This window comes from Elgaria multicarinata, chromosome 1, assembly GCF_023053635.1.
Source record: "Elgaria multicarinata webbii isolate HBS135686 ecotype San Diego chromosome 1, rElgMul1.1.pri, whole genome shotgun sequence".
NCBI lineage: Eukaryota > Metazoa > Chordata > Lepidosauria > Squamata > Anguidae > Elgaria > Elgaria multicarinata.
The window spans coordinates 178,737,133-178,751,242 of record NC_086171.1 but is presented as its reverse complement, the minus strand read 5'-3'; the positions used below and the strand labels follow the sequence as shown (position 1 = coordinate 178,751,242).

Below are 14,110 nucleotides of genomic sequence, written 5' to 3'. Positions count from 1 at the left end.
TAAGAGTGTTTCATGGTTACATTTTACCCATTCCAATCTTCATGCCAATGTTAGTCCTACTTAGAGTAAACCCATTAACATGAATGGGACAAGTTAGATTAACATTGAATACAGCCTCATGCTTGGAATATGATGGAGGATTCTCCAGCACAATCTAGTAGACTGTATCTCCATTTTCAATACTTCTTTAATACAGTGATCTTTCCAGAGAACCACAGATGAACTGGTGTTGTCTGTGTTTTAGGTCTCCTTCACTCTTCCTGCAGTTTATTTATTTATTACATTTTTATACTGCCCAATAGCTGATGCTCTCTGGGCGGTTCACAAAAATTAAAACCATAATAAAACAACCAACAGTCTAAAAACACAGATACAAAATACAATATAAAAAGCACAACCAGGATAAAAACACGCAGCAAAAAATGATATAAGAATATACAGAATTAGAACAGTAAAATTTAAATTTAAGTTAAAATTAAGTGTTAAAATACTGAGAGAATAAAAAGGTCTTCAGCTGGCGACGAAAGGAGTACAGTGTAGACGCCAGGCGGACCTCTCTGGGGAGCTCATTCCCCAGCCAGGGTGCCACAGCGGAGAAAGCCCTCTTCCTAGTAGCCACCTGCCTCACTTCCTTTGGCAGGGGCTCACAGAGTTGTATTACGTGTTGTCTGAATTGTAAATTTATTTTAAAATTATTGTGTTGGTTTCATTCTTTGTATAGAAAAGCCCACAGCTAACATTTGTCTTCAACCATTAACGCAGCAGTGTGAAAATGTTGTATTAAAAATAGTCCACATCTTTCCTTGAAACAAAATAGAAAAACAAAATAACCTGTTCATTTGGATAAACACCAATCCAAACAGAGTGCTATAAAACCAGTACATCCATTTTAAATAACCATAACCTAAGTATTGAATATTTACTATAAACTACACGAGTCATCTGCATAGTCAATTATTCTACGAATAATGTCAAAAGTAAAAAAAAATGTGGTTCGCAGAGGAAATTCAAAAACAAAGAAGAAGACAAAATTACTTGTATAATGTAGACAGTAAAAATAATTGCCCCATTCAATCATCACTGCTTTTTGATTTCCACAGGAGTTTCTATTGTCTTCTTAATAAAAATTGGTTCTCCCTGGATGAATCAGGCTGTGATTCTTGAAGCACTTGCTAGGCGGTAGGGTTCCACTGGATAAAGTGGGACTTGCCAGCAACTAAACATAAATATTATTCAGTTTATTCTGGCAAGTTTTCCTTTTTGTATATTCTCTTCAGAATGTTCATGCTTCAGACTCATCTCCTTTGGATCATCCACATCATCTAGAAAGGAGAAAGAGGTGAATATCATACGCCTGCACAACAGTTCAGAAATACACCGGCTAAAAATCTTATTCTCATGCAATAGTGCCCGACTAGTTACAGGTGCAGTGGAAAGGTGACTGTAAATAAAATACTTCGGCTGGAATCTAAAAGTTACTTTAGGCACATCAAGGGCTTGGGTGTGCCCAATGGGATTTTTGACCCCCTTTTCCCCCTTTGAACTGCAGAATTCTTCTCCTACCCCACATATCACAACCTGGTTTTGAAAGTTCCCTCAGTTTTGGAAGCTGTTTACCATAGTTCATGGGGAGGGGACTGCTGTATAAGACACACAAGCCCAAAGACTCATTGGGCATGAAGATTTAGTTGTGCTGGTTTGAGGATCCTGACCTCAATATCTCCAATGATATCTTTTGTTTCAGAAAAATGATGAGTGTCAGCCTTTGACCTCTACAATCCCTTGTCCCAGTCTTCTCTGTTTAATACAGACTATAAGAAGTGCTTACAGAAATATGCTCTCATTGTACAGTTCATGAAAAAGTAACTGTGAACCGCCCAGAGAGCTCCGGCTATTGGGCGGTATAGAAATATAATAAATAAATAAATAAAATAAAACTTCTGCAATTATTTTATAATAGCATTGATGACTTCTTATCTATTTTATAGGAAGCTTTTCCTTAATCTTTCATGACTCCAGAAAGAGAAATTACACAGGCCCTGAGACGTGAGATTAAATATAACAAAATACGTCTCATAAGATGAAAATTTCAGGAAATTTTAACAAGAAATTCATGTCATCCACCATCATACCGTATAAGCACAGAAATAGATATTGGGTTCAGAATTCAGCCTATCAGATTTTTTAAAAAGTAGGTTTTTAGGCCTAAGGATGTGGAGATAGGCTTGAAGATGATTAAGCAATACTTGGTGAAATCTCAGATACCAGAGTCAAGACTAATAAAATTTAACAGTGTTCAAAGAGGGTTGGGCTTCAATGTCCTACAGAAGTCCTTGTCTGAACCTGGTGTACGGTGTGGAGGGGGGTGTTCTTCATCCACCCTGCAACCCATGACTTGCAGCAGTGGTTGTACGGTGGATAACCTTGACTGTGCTGCACACTAGCCTCAGATGACACGGCAACTCGTGCTGCATCGTGGGCAATTATGCAAATTGTGATTGCACATGCAGCACACGTGGGATGGGAGGAGAAGCCATGATGGCTTCTTTTACCTGTGATTATATGAACACCCCTATATCTCCTCTCCATCTAAATCTAAGGAAGCTGTTCTAGTTTTAAATCAGTGCCTGATGTCGGTAATGGACTGGATGAGGGCAAACAAAGTTTTCAGGGGTGCAATGCAGTCTGCAGAAGGGCGGAGGGAAAACATCTCTGGACCTCCCACAGTTGCCCACACTTGAACTAAGTGATGACAGATGAGTACTAACAGATGAGTACTAAGTTCTTCTGTGATTGTTTCAGCATCATAAAGAAGAGAGAAACCCATAATTCCTTCACACTGGGAGAGTTCAACATTTGTCAGGGGACACACCTCTTGTGAGTTGAGCTGTTTTATATTGTTCTTCTATGACTTGTTTCATCAGCTGTAGATTATGATCACTGACTTCTTTGTGGTTTACCATAGGAAGGGGATAATCTTTACCTAATGCAAAACATAGGCAACAATGATATAAGGGCAATTTATTTGAACATGTAATTCCTCAAATTAATTTGTACTAGCTATTCTGTTGGCAGAACCTTTTCCATTTCTTGACCAAAAGGGGCATTGGGTAGTCCATCATTCATGGGTACATTCAAACACATAAATGCAAACCTGAACCATATGAACACAATGTGCAGATAAGGTAACAACCCATTAGAGGTGGACACTACTTAATGGGAGGAAGGGTGGACCCTCTCTGCCAAGCCCTAGAGTGAAGAGAAGGAGCAGGCTCTGACACTAGGAAAGCAGAACATTTAGTGTGGCTGTCCAGGGGGCAGTTGCCTAGTTACTTGGGCAACTGGTAGCTGTACTCTCATTGCTGTCCAGGGGATGGAGGAACATGGCAATTCCATAGCTGGGACACTGTTTGCCTGCCCCAGCAATGTGGCTACTGAAAGTGAAGCAGTCCTGTTATCATGGCGATGGGGACACCTTCTCATGCTCCCAGGGAAGGCAGAGGCAGGAAAGAGGAGAAAAACATGGGGGTGAGAGAACCCCATCTACTTCTAGCTGTGTTCATGGGGAGGGGGGAGAGGGGTGAAATAGAAAGATCAAGGCTGAGGAGGTCCCCTCTGCTTCGTACAAATGAAAACAAAATTTAGTTTGCATATTACTTATAATGCAGCCTGCCTCTATCTGTACTTCTTCTGGTGCTGTCCAATGATCATAAATGTATTTGGAAGGAAAATTCTTCAGCACTGGGAGGTATTTTCTGAAAAATACAATTGGTATATATGCATTATAGGTAAATGCACCACAAACCAGATCTGCATAGATCATCATTACTGCACTGCAGACATACATCACAATTTAGAGACAGAACCTAAAGAAGAGATCAGAATTGACATATTATATATTCAAATATAAATAGAATACACACTTTCAATTCTTAATTAAATGTAACAGTTAAGTCTATTTGCGCTGATTAGTTTTATAAACAGTGAAATGCAAAGAAAGAAAAGGGCAACCTAAAGGATCAGGAGGGGGGTAGGAGGGCCTCCCTGCAAGGGAAGAGTAAAGCCTTTGGGACCTTTGGTTAAAAACAAAACACAATGGGGTCATGATAGAGGTTGATACAATTATGTAAGTGATAGAAAATTTGGGGTCACCCAATCAAAGTCAAAGCCCCTCACCAAATGTTCCTAAGCAAAATTAGCAATCATGGAATAAGAGGAGAGGTCCTCATATAGGCTGGTAGCTAGTTAAAGAAAAGAAAGCAGAGAGCAGGAATAAATGGGAAAGTCTCACAATGGAAGGATGTAAACAATGAGGTCCCCAAAGGATCTGTATTGGGACCAAGGCTTATTAACTTGTTCATAAAAGTAACTGGAATTTGGAGTGAGCAGTGAAGTGGCCAGGTTTTCTGATGACACCAAATTATTTAGGGTGCTTAAAACAAAAATGTGATGGTGAGAACTGGGAGAATGGGCATCAAAATGGCAATGCAACTCATTGTAAGCAAGTGTAAAGTGATGCACGTTGGGGCATGGAGAAAATTGTGTAAGAGGGTCCCATGTTGCAGATTGGGATTCTGAGGTGGATCTCAGGTCTGTACCAGTTGAAGACCACTGGGCAAGAGGAAGTCGTCCCATACATAATGTATAATTTATGAAATTCACTGCCACTATTATGTGCTGATAGTGGCAAGCTTAGATGGCACTGAAAGGGCATTAGATAAAATTATGGGGGATAAACGTACCATTAACCACAATAGTTGAACAGAACCTCCATGTTTGTAGGTAGTATGCCAGTGAATACTAGTAGCTTGGGAGCAACAGTGGTGACAACTATTGCCTCCTTGTCCTGCTTGTGGATTTCCCAGGAAGCAACTACTTGACCACTGTGGACTAGATGGACCATTGATCTGATCCATTAGGGCACTATCCTTAGCATGATAGGCATGGAATTAATGGAATAGTTTAACCATGGCTATTTACCAGATATATTGACCTTCTGGATCTGTGCGCTTGCCAAAACAAACAGGACAGAAAATGCGTGAGTACTGGTGGAAGAAAGCACTGGTTGATAGCCGCATCCAGTTCCCTGCATTAATGCTATAGTCTGCATCCAGAAGCAGCTCTTCAAACACCTGTAGTTGATGAGAGCAATAAAGTTAAAAGAAAACATAGTACAGAAAACGACTGAACTGAACCCACATGAAATGGCTGGATCTCCCCAATTTGTGGGGGGGGGGAGGGAGGAGGAGCATTCTGCTCCCACAGAACAGGGGATGAGATTTCAGTGGGTTCATGGGAAGGGGGGATTTATTGGCTTCCTTTCCATTTTATTTTCTTTTTTACCTATTTAAAAGCCATCAGGAGCAGTGTTCTGTCTGCTGCTGTGCTTCCTCCCAAAAGTGCCCTGGGAATGAAACTAGCATGTTCAGGAAGCCAGCATGGTAGGTGCCTCCACCCTCCAAAAACACACACCTTCCAAACACTTTGGAGATTCAGTATTGCAGCACCCCAAGATTACCAAAATGATTTCTTCAATTTGTACCTATGAGTAGGGTTTGCAAATTAGGATGGCTATTTTGGTTCAGCATTAGTGCAGAGAGGCATGGAAATAAAGGACAAAAGATATAAGAGACAATACACCAAGTTTGACATTAGAAGATAGTAACAAGGCACTATCCTGTTAAGAGCAGGGCTACCTGAAAATAATCTGTGAACCAGGAGAGTGCCAGCCCGGGAAGATTAAAATAGTGGAAAAATCCAGAGGCTAAAAAAAATAGTTTGAAGAAATCCAGTTCAACTGTACTGGTTAGTTTTTAACACAGAGTGTGATAATGAAACTGCTGATATGTTTCTCAAGAGCTGTTTTGTTACGCTTGATCTTAACCAAAAGGCTGAGAATCTTGAGCTATTGGAGAAAAGATGATGTTTCTATACTTTCTTATTGGGATTTAAAAATATTGGACATTGCTATGATGACAAATTTAACATCTTTCTTAAGGAATTACAATGATGCAAGTACTGATAATTTTATGGAGAAATTTTGTTGCATAGTTATGAACTTCATATATGTTCATTTACTTTGTGTTTACTTTATGTTTCCTTATTATTAACTTTATATATTCAATGATTTCTTGTTAAAGTTTGTAATTTTGCCATTTCTTAAAGTGATATCTGTTATATATTGGCCACAGTCCTGTGCAGTGTTGGCCAGTTGAAATAACAGACAATCACACTTACCTCCATGCTGCACTGGTTGTTGTTGTTTATTCGTTCAGTCGTTTCCGACTCTTCGTGACTTCATGGACCAGCCCACGCCAGAGCTTTCTGTCGGCGGTCGCCACCCCCAGCTCCCCCAAGGTCAAGTCTGTCCCCTCCAGAATATCATCCATCCATCTTGCCCTTGGTCGGCCCCTCTTCCTTTTGCCTTCCACTTCCCCTAGCATCAGCCTCTTCTCCAGGGTATCCTGTCTTCTCATTATGTGGCCAAAGTACTTCAGTTTTGCCTTTAACACCATTCCCTCAAGTGAGCAGTCTGGCTTTATTGGGGTAACCATATTCATTTTAGGTTATTTAAAGACTGTGCTGAACAATTCTGCAATAATAATTCTATGTCTGAACTGCATCACTTCAGACTGCAGGTGTAACTGAATGCATCTGCATATGAAAAAAACCCCATCCCTGCTTGCATTCCTCAACCTGATACCATCAAGATGTTTTGGACTTCAAACTCCCATCAGCCCCAGCCAGAATGCTGGAAGTCTCCAAACCATCTGGTGAACATCAGGTTGGGGGAAGGGTGGTTTAGAAGAGCATTGAATCATGTGAAGTGTCTGAGGTGAAGTGTCTTAGTGAGAATAATACCTAATTGCTATGCTGCATTTTCTTAGCCTTTTTCATTCCAAATCGTGTTTGCGACAAGTTTTCTTTTCCCTATTTGCTAGAGAGAAAGCTAGCACAAAGTATTGTGATTGCTTTTGAATCGTCTAGAAAGTGTGTTTTCCCCAGAAATATTTCAATGTTCAAGACAACAGAATGACCGCCAACCTGCATGCCTTCTTCCCAGCTGATCCAGAGGTCGCCACGGGTCAGGAAGCAGGCCACTGCATGGCGAGCAAGATGGTGTATCCAGCCTTCCTGATGGAGCTGAGTCATAATGGCATCAATCCAAGGAAAGCCAGTCTGTCCCTACAAAACGCAAATGATCTCAGATTTTCTCATCAGCCCTGGTGTGTTGCTCTCCCTCCTTCACCTCTCAGAAAAGCCACCATTCTCTCTTTATACAGAGGCTAAGGGCCAAACTAGACATGGTGCTAAGTACATCATTAGCACACATCCATTTTTTTAAAAAAAAGATTAGTAACAGATTTGGAGGGAGGGCAATTTTTATTTTCACTGGGACTGCAATGCATGAGGAAGGGAGGTTTAAGTGACGAAAATTCCATCCACACCCAGAAAGAACTTTTTTCTTCTCCAAGGTTTTAAGTCTTGGGAAACAATCCTTGCAATGGCAAAAAGATCATGAACTTGATTCTTACCTATATGATCTGAGACCATGCGCATCATGTTTGCTTTTTCACTTATGAAGTTTGCATATTATTGAATATAAACTGATAACCCAGGATTACAACACAACACACGGGGCATTTTGCTTCTTAATCACATCCTAATACTTTTCAGCTTTCTAGCAAACAGGTGGATGTCTTATTAGAAAATCATATATGGAAATCATGCACTCTTTTACTAACCCATTTTGATACAAAATAAAGCACTGCTTTATCTATTACTGCTCCAAATCAAACACAATGATGTTCTAAAAATGACTGTTTTAATTATTTTTAATTGTTCTGCAAACTGTACCCTCAGTTCTGAACTCTGTACAGCAGAAGCACCGAGGATAGCTAAAATATTCTGAAACACTAAAACAATGTTGTAAACTGCCCAGAGAGCTTCAGCTATGGGGAGGTATAGAAATCAAATAAATAAATAATATTCCAGAGGACTACAAAATGAGTATTAGTGTTCTACGATAAAATATTGCACATCTCTGGTACCAATGTCTTACCATTTTCCATTTGTGGAACTTCTCTACATCTTGGTACCATTCTATCTGAAGACAGATGGGATTTCCAACCATTTTTGTAAAGTTGGGTGTTGCCGATGCTACTGTATAAAAGAATTCTCTCCACAGCAACTGTCCTTGAAGAGATACTGGTGGCAGAGAATGGTTCTTTGACTGTAATATGGATAATGGCACATGAAAAAAATGCACTTGCATATTATGATTAGCTTAACAATATATGAGGATTAATAAAGGAGCCCAATTTTAGTACTGAAAGAGCAAGCTGTCATCTTTTACAATACACTTATTATGAGGTCTGAGCCTACCACATTAACATGCTTAAGGTATAGGCCCTATTCAGATAATCACGGGGGTGTGGATAGGTAGGGGAAATACAGAGCGGGGAAGGTAGGAAAAACACAATGCACGTGCGCCTGGCATGACCGGGAACCACACAGTGCACTATGGATTACTTACCCACCCTGTGCTGTAGTTTCTGCCATCGCTTACCATGGTGGGAAATCCATGGTCCCTCCAGTTGTTGCTATGTGATGGAGACCACATAGTTTGGCTGTGCTGCCTAGAGCATTCCTGGAAGTTGTAGATGCTCTAGGCAGCTGCCTCAGTGGTTATGTCTGAACCCAGGCCAAATCTTACAAACTTTACTGTACGAAATATAAGTATTTAGAAACCTTGTGTATGAGGCATGCAGAAGTTTTAAAACAAATACAGCAAATCAGAAGTTGTGCTTTTTTGAAACGCTTACCAAACTATATATCATACAGTATATAAAGTCATCTTAATTCAGTTAAGATAGAAGTGGTTCTGGATGAGAAGACTGCTGATCTAGATGAAAGTTTGCAAATAGGTTTGGAAGCTGTTATATTCCCCCACAAAATCTGATATGCAGTTTGGAGGGGAATCCTGGACTGAGTCTCATGGAGGCAGAAGTGACCTCTGTGGCTAGGAGTATCTATGATAAGCTATTTATTTATTTATTTATTTATTACATTTTTATACCACTCAATAGCCAAAGCTCTCTGGGTGGTTCACAAGCTACTGGCAGAAAGAAAGAGAAAACTACCCACTTTTGGCTCTGGCGTGGCCCACTGCCAGTTTCAGCCTTGCCTGCTGTGCAGCCCCCAACAGATCACCCATGAGGGAATATGACTCTTGACAGAAAAATTTGCCCATCACTGAACCCAGCCCTAAGTTTGCTTTTCTTCTTCTTCATCCCTCCCATAGAACAATAGCACAAAGTGTGCCCCACCAATGAGAACACTTCAAATTCCATTTCTTTCCCCATAACTTGGATAGTCCTCTCCATCTCTTTGTAAAATGGTTCGATCTCATCATCCAAAGTCATTTGGGTAATATTCCACTTTTGAACATGCTCCTGCAATACAACCTCATACTCTCCTTGAATAATCCATAAACAAGAGTTCAATTTCTTTAAGTTTGCTTGGAGATCTTCCAGCGCAGAGTTCCCATTTTCATTGCAGATGTCAAAAAAATTACTGCAATACAATCCAATGAGAAAAATATCCAAAATGGCGGGCAGAGCGCTTCGTGAAAAAAGGAGCGATTCGCTTGTGGCTGCTCTTCGCAATGTTTCACTAGCCCTCTGACTCGCTTCTCCTCTGCCTGTAATGGAGGTGAAGCCCCTCGATCCGCTTCTGTTTCTCCGAACCAAAGAGAAGTGGATCACAGCCCTACACTTAACCTGGAATCTCTAATACCAAATCTGAGACCACCTCCATCAGCTTAGGCAGGGAGCGCATAAGTCAGTGGAGAGGGTGGTACATCAGAATTCTCAGTCTGTCCTGAGTGCCCAACACAAGGTACAAATACTCCACATTGGTATTTGTCAGGACCAGAGGCCTGGAAAGGGAGCTGGAACTCCAAGAGACTCCACTTCTCTAACCTTCTACAACATTTTTTAGATGTTATTTCCTAGGGCTGTGCACTGCCTCGGGCCGAAACTGAGCCAAGCTGGACCCCTTGGCTTGCTTCAGCCCAAATCTGAGGCAGTACTGGATCAGCCCGAGGTAAAAGCAGATTGGTACCGAAGCCTCAGGGCGGTGCTGGACCACTCCCCACTCACCTGGGAAAGCTGGCATAGGGCTGGCTGTGAGTCCAAGCGAATCAATTGGACTTACCTCCCCATCCCCGGTCACCTGTCACCACTGCTGGGACTTACTTTCCTGTGTGTCGTCTTTCCTCAGGGCTAAGCTGTGATTTCAAGATAAGATCGTGGGGATGCTTTTTAATAGCTCTATGGCCGCAACCTACATAAAGTGCCATTTCCCTTAATTTGTGACTAATAGTTTTTTTTTAAAAAAAAGAGAGCCTCCATGACCTTAACTTGAAATCATGGCTTGGCTCTCAGGGAAGAGGACGCACCAGAAGATAAGTCCCAGCAGCAGCTCTGGATTTGGGGGTGAGAAAGCAGCAGCAGGCAGGCTGGGTGTCAGGAGTCCAATGGACTCCTAGTTGGCCTTGCCCTGGGCTTTCCTGTGTTGTCAGCCTTGTGGCTAGCATCCAAACCCTCCACAAAGTCCGAACTGCTTCTTGGGGGCGGGGGCAAATCCTGCTTTGGTGCCAAAGCAAGGTTGGCAAGCCTTGAGGCAGCCCAAGTTGAATTGGGGCCATTTCAGGGGCTCTGAAACTGCCTCCGAGGCAAGCAGTTGGGGCTGTGCACAGTTCTTTTATTTCTTCTGTCACTGCTCTCACATTTGGCATATGTTTAGAATGATTATTCTTTTATTAAACCAGTACAGTTGCATCCATTAATTCAGTGAATCCCTGATAAATAGCCTTGAAGATACAAAGATGTGTGTAACCACCCACAAGGGCTATCTATAAACGTATAGTTTTAGCCAGAAATTTTTAAAAGCAAGTGTTGTTAAGTGGATAAGAGGGCCCAAATCAGGTGTGTACTGTTAGATGTGATAAACACGAAGTGAGTTATCTATAGTGTAAACATGACCATAACCCCATCTGGGGCTATAAGATGACATTGCCCTGTAAGTTTATTTAATACAAACACTAGGCTTATAATTACACAACAGAGATTCAGAACCTTAGTTCCCTTAGGGACATAAGAATAATATAATTTAAATATTGATAATACAAAATGGACTCTAGCCTGGCTATTGTCAAATGTCATATCAACCCCTAAAAGAAAAGCATTAGCTATTTAGCCATGCAGCTTTAAAGGAAATGTTTTCTGACATTTAGTTCACCTTATGGAAAAATCTATAAAAGCTCTACGTAGGTGAAATATAAGCTAGATATATAGAAGAAGCTGAGCCATGAGCCTTTGTGGAAAGATACCTAAAGACCGATGTCTGGAACCATGTATTTTAGTATGAATTTTCCTCTATCTATCCTAGTTTATATAACAGTTTGCATATTGGTCTCTAAGGATATAAGTTTTTTTAAAATGACTGTGACAGCAGGAGTCTTGGCTACTGTGTGAACCTAGCAGACTCATAATAGCTGAATTTCCACTTCTTTGTATTATATTAATTTTCCCCTTTCCCCTGCAATGGTTGCTGAATTACACACACCTTTTTTCTTTTCTTTTTTTTTGAATATCCCAACTTTCCAGAAACAGAACCCCTTTTCCATGGCAAGACTATATGTGTGATGTAAGTGGCAGTTAGATTGGTTCAGTCTGGCCTAGTTAGAGGGGTTAGAGCCAGGTTAATGGCTGGGCAGGACTTTGCATGGCACCAGCCAAGTCTGTAATGAGGTGTATACTGAAATAACAAATATAATGATTTGCTAGTCTTTGGATTTGAACATCAGGATTTATCTAACCTTGGAAAGTCTTCTACAACTTTGAAAAAGCAAAGGCTTGGGGTAGTATCCAATGTTAGTCCTAGAGTAGACCCACTGAAATGAATGGAATTTAAGTTAATCATAATTAACCCAAGCCCCATTCATTTCAGTGGGTCTACTCAAAGCAGGACTAACATCAGATGCTATCCTTGGTCTCCAAAGTAGCATGTACATTGCATTTTCCTTGAAGCTTATCAGAATCTTTTATGGGGCATCATATTTTTGTCACATTTAGCTTTGTAAACTGATTTACAAATCCAAATGCACCGATAAGGCACCAATTCAGAGCTGAAGGCTCTGTCCTTTTATTAAGGACAAGGTCCTGAGGGGGTAGGGGGGCTAGTTACAAAGTTCAGAGCAATCTCGAGTAGCTCTTCTGATTCCCATAGTCCAGAAGCATAGAACGCTTCAGCTGATCACCGTTTCCCCTCTGGGTATGGTTGAGAGGAACCAGCATGGGCCTGGTCTGCACAGCTGTTTCCTGTGTTGAGTTGCAGGGATTTCCTCTAGGTACTTCTCATGGTCCCAGTGGTGTGCTACAGCACCCAATCATGTGCATGGAAACCCACAGCCTGAATGTACTTCTCAAGTAAGTCTCAACACACATCCTTCAGAAATGTAATTAATCTTGATCAGTTTACTAATACTTCAAGCAGCTGTGCATAAACCATATTTTTTTAGCAAGAAGTCATTAATTACAGAAAACGCAGAATGCAATTGCTCCTGCCATTTTAGTCCTAAATGTTGTCAGAATACAGTTTGCATTCAGTCGATATAGATATGTGTTATTTCTCCTGTTCTTATATAAAACTCTAGGTAACTTACAATATCAAATCAACAAAAACCATTGACCAGTTCCTTCCTCTTGCTCACTTCAGGGGGGGAAAATCCTCATTCATTCTAAAACAATACAGTACCTGCAATATATTAAAAATAATACAAATGCATATATCGGGAGGAAGGAGATTTAATGAGGGGATGTATTAGAACTGGGGTCATCCCATGAAGTTGATTGGTGGGAGATTCAGGTTCAACAAAAAAGAAGTACTTCTTTGCACAGTGCATAGTTAAACTATGGGATTCACTACCACAATATGGAGTGATGACCACCAGTTTAGAGGGTTTTAAAGGGGGTTGGATAAATTCCTGGAGAAGGCTATCAATGGCTACTTCTCCTGATGGCTATGTGCTGCCTCCAGCATCAGAGACAGTAAGCCTATATACACCAGTTGCTGGGGAACATGGGTGGGAGGGTGCTGTTGCACCATATCCTGCTTATGGGTTCCTGATCGACAGCTGGTTGGCCACTGTGTGAACAGAGTGCTGGACTAGATGGAGCCTAGGTCTTTTCCAGCATGGCTCTTCTTACGTTCTTACATAAAATTATATAAGGGAAAGGTTTGATGGATTCAGGAAGGAAAGAGTTTAAAACTCAAATCTGGACCAAATGTTTTGGAATGCAAGTTCTTTTATCGTACTGTTACATTTCAGATAATAAAAATTGTGAATAAAAATGAATTGTCTGGATAAGGCCTGCAAAGTCAGATCTCAGGTAGTGACGTAAAAACTAGAGTGTCCATTTCCCCTGATACGCATACACCTAGAAAAGGTAAAGGGGCGCACAAGGCAGGGAGTGGGGGAGTGGCCAGATGCCCCCATTTACAGCCATGCAAGTGGCACGTAGACACTTTCCCAGCCCCCTAGCCTTGTCAGCCCCAAAGGACACCAATTGAGTTAATCCCATCAAATCCACTCACCGTCTAGCTGCTCACACCTCACCATATAGCGGAAAGGTTAAGTGCAGGTATGCAGGGCAAAGGACATCTGAGAGCAGGTATTTCATACTGATGGCTGCGGCCAGATGTCGCCCTCCAGCGCCACCTAACTTCAAGTCAACATCACCTAAGTGCACTTTAACACCATAGGTCAGTTGCAAAATGACACTGACCAGTTAAACTCAGCCAGGTCCTTAGGACTGCCCCCTAGCCACATCACCAAGAGGTGAGGTGAGGGGCTACAGGCACAAAGCACATGGTAATTTCAGCTGCAATTCCCCTTTCTGATCACTGCATGGAAGTATATAAGCTATTGTCCTGCCTCAGCACGGTGTGACTCTGATTTAGCAGCATGAGCGCAAGGGTCACCTTATTCTCGAGAATAAACATTTGGTGCCCAACGCCTTGTCTGTGATCTTTCGCGAGTGTT

The 14,110-nt window shown here is 41.4% G+C and overlaps 1 pseudogene; it reads right to left on the bottom strand.

Annotated features, from left to right (window-relative positions):
- Nucleotides 1-1,059: 1,059 nt before the first annotated feature.
- On the bottom strand, nt 1,060-13,687 carry LOC134408235 (cryptochrome-1-like; annotated as a pseudogene).
- Between the last annotated feature and the right edge of the window lie 423 nt (nt 13,688-14,110).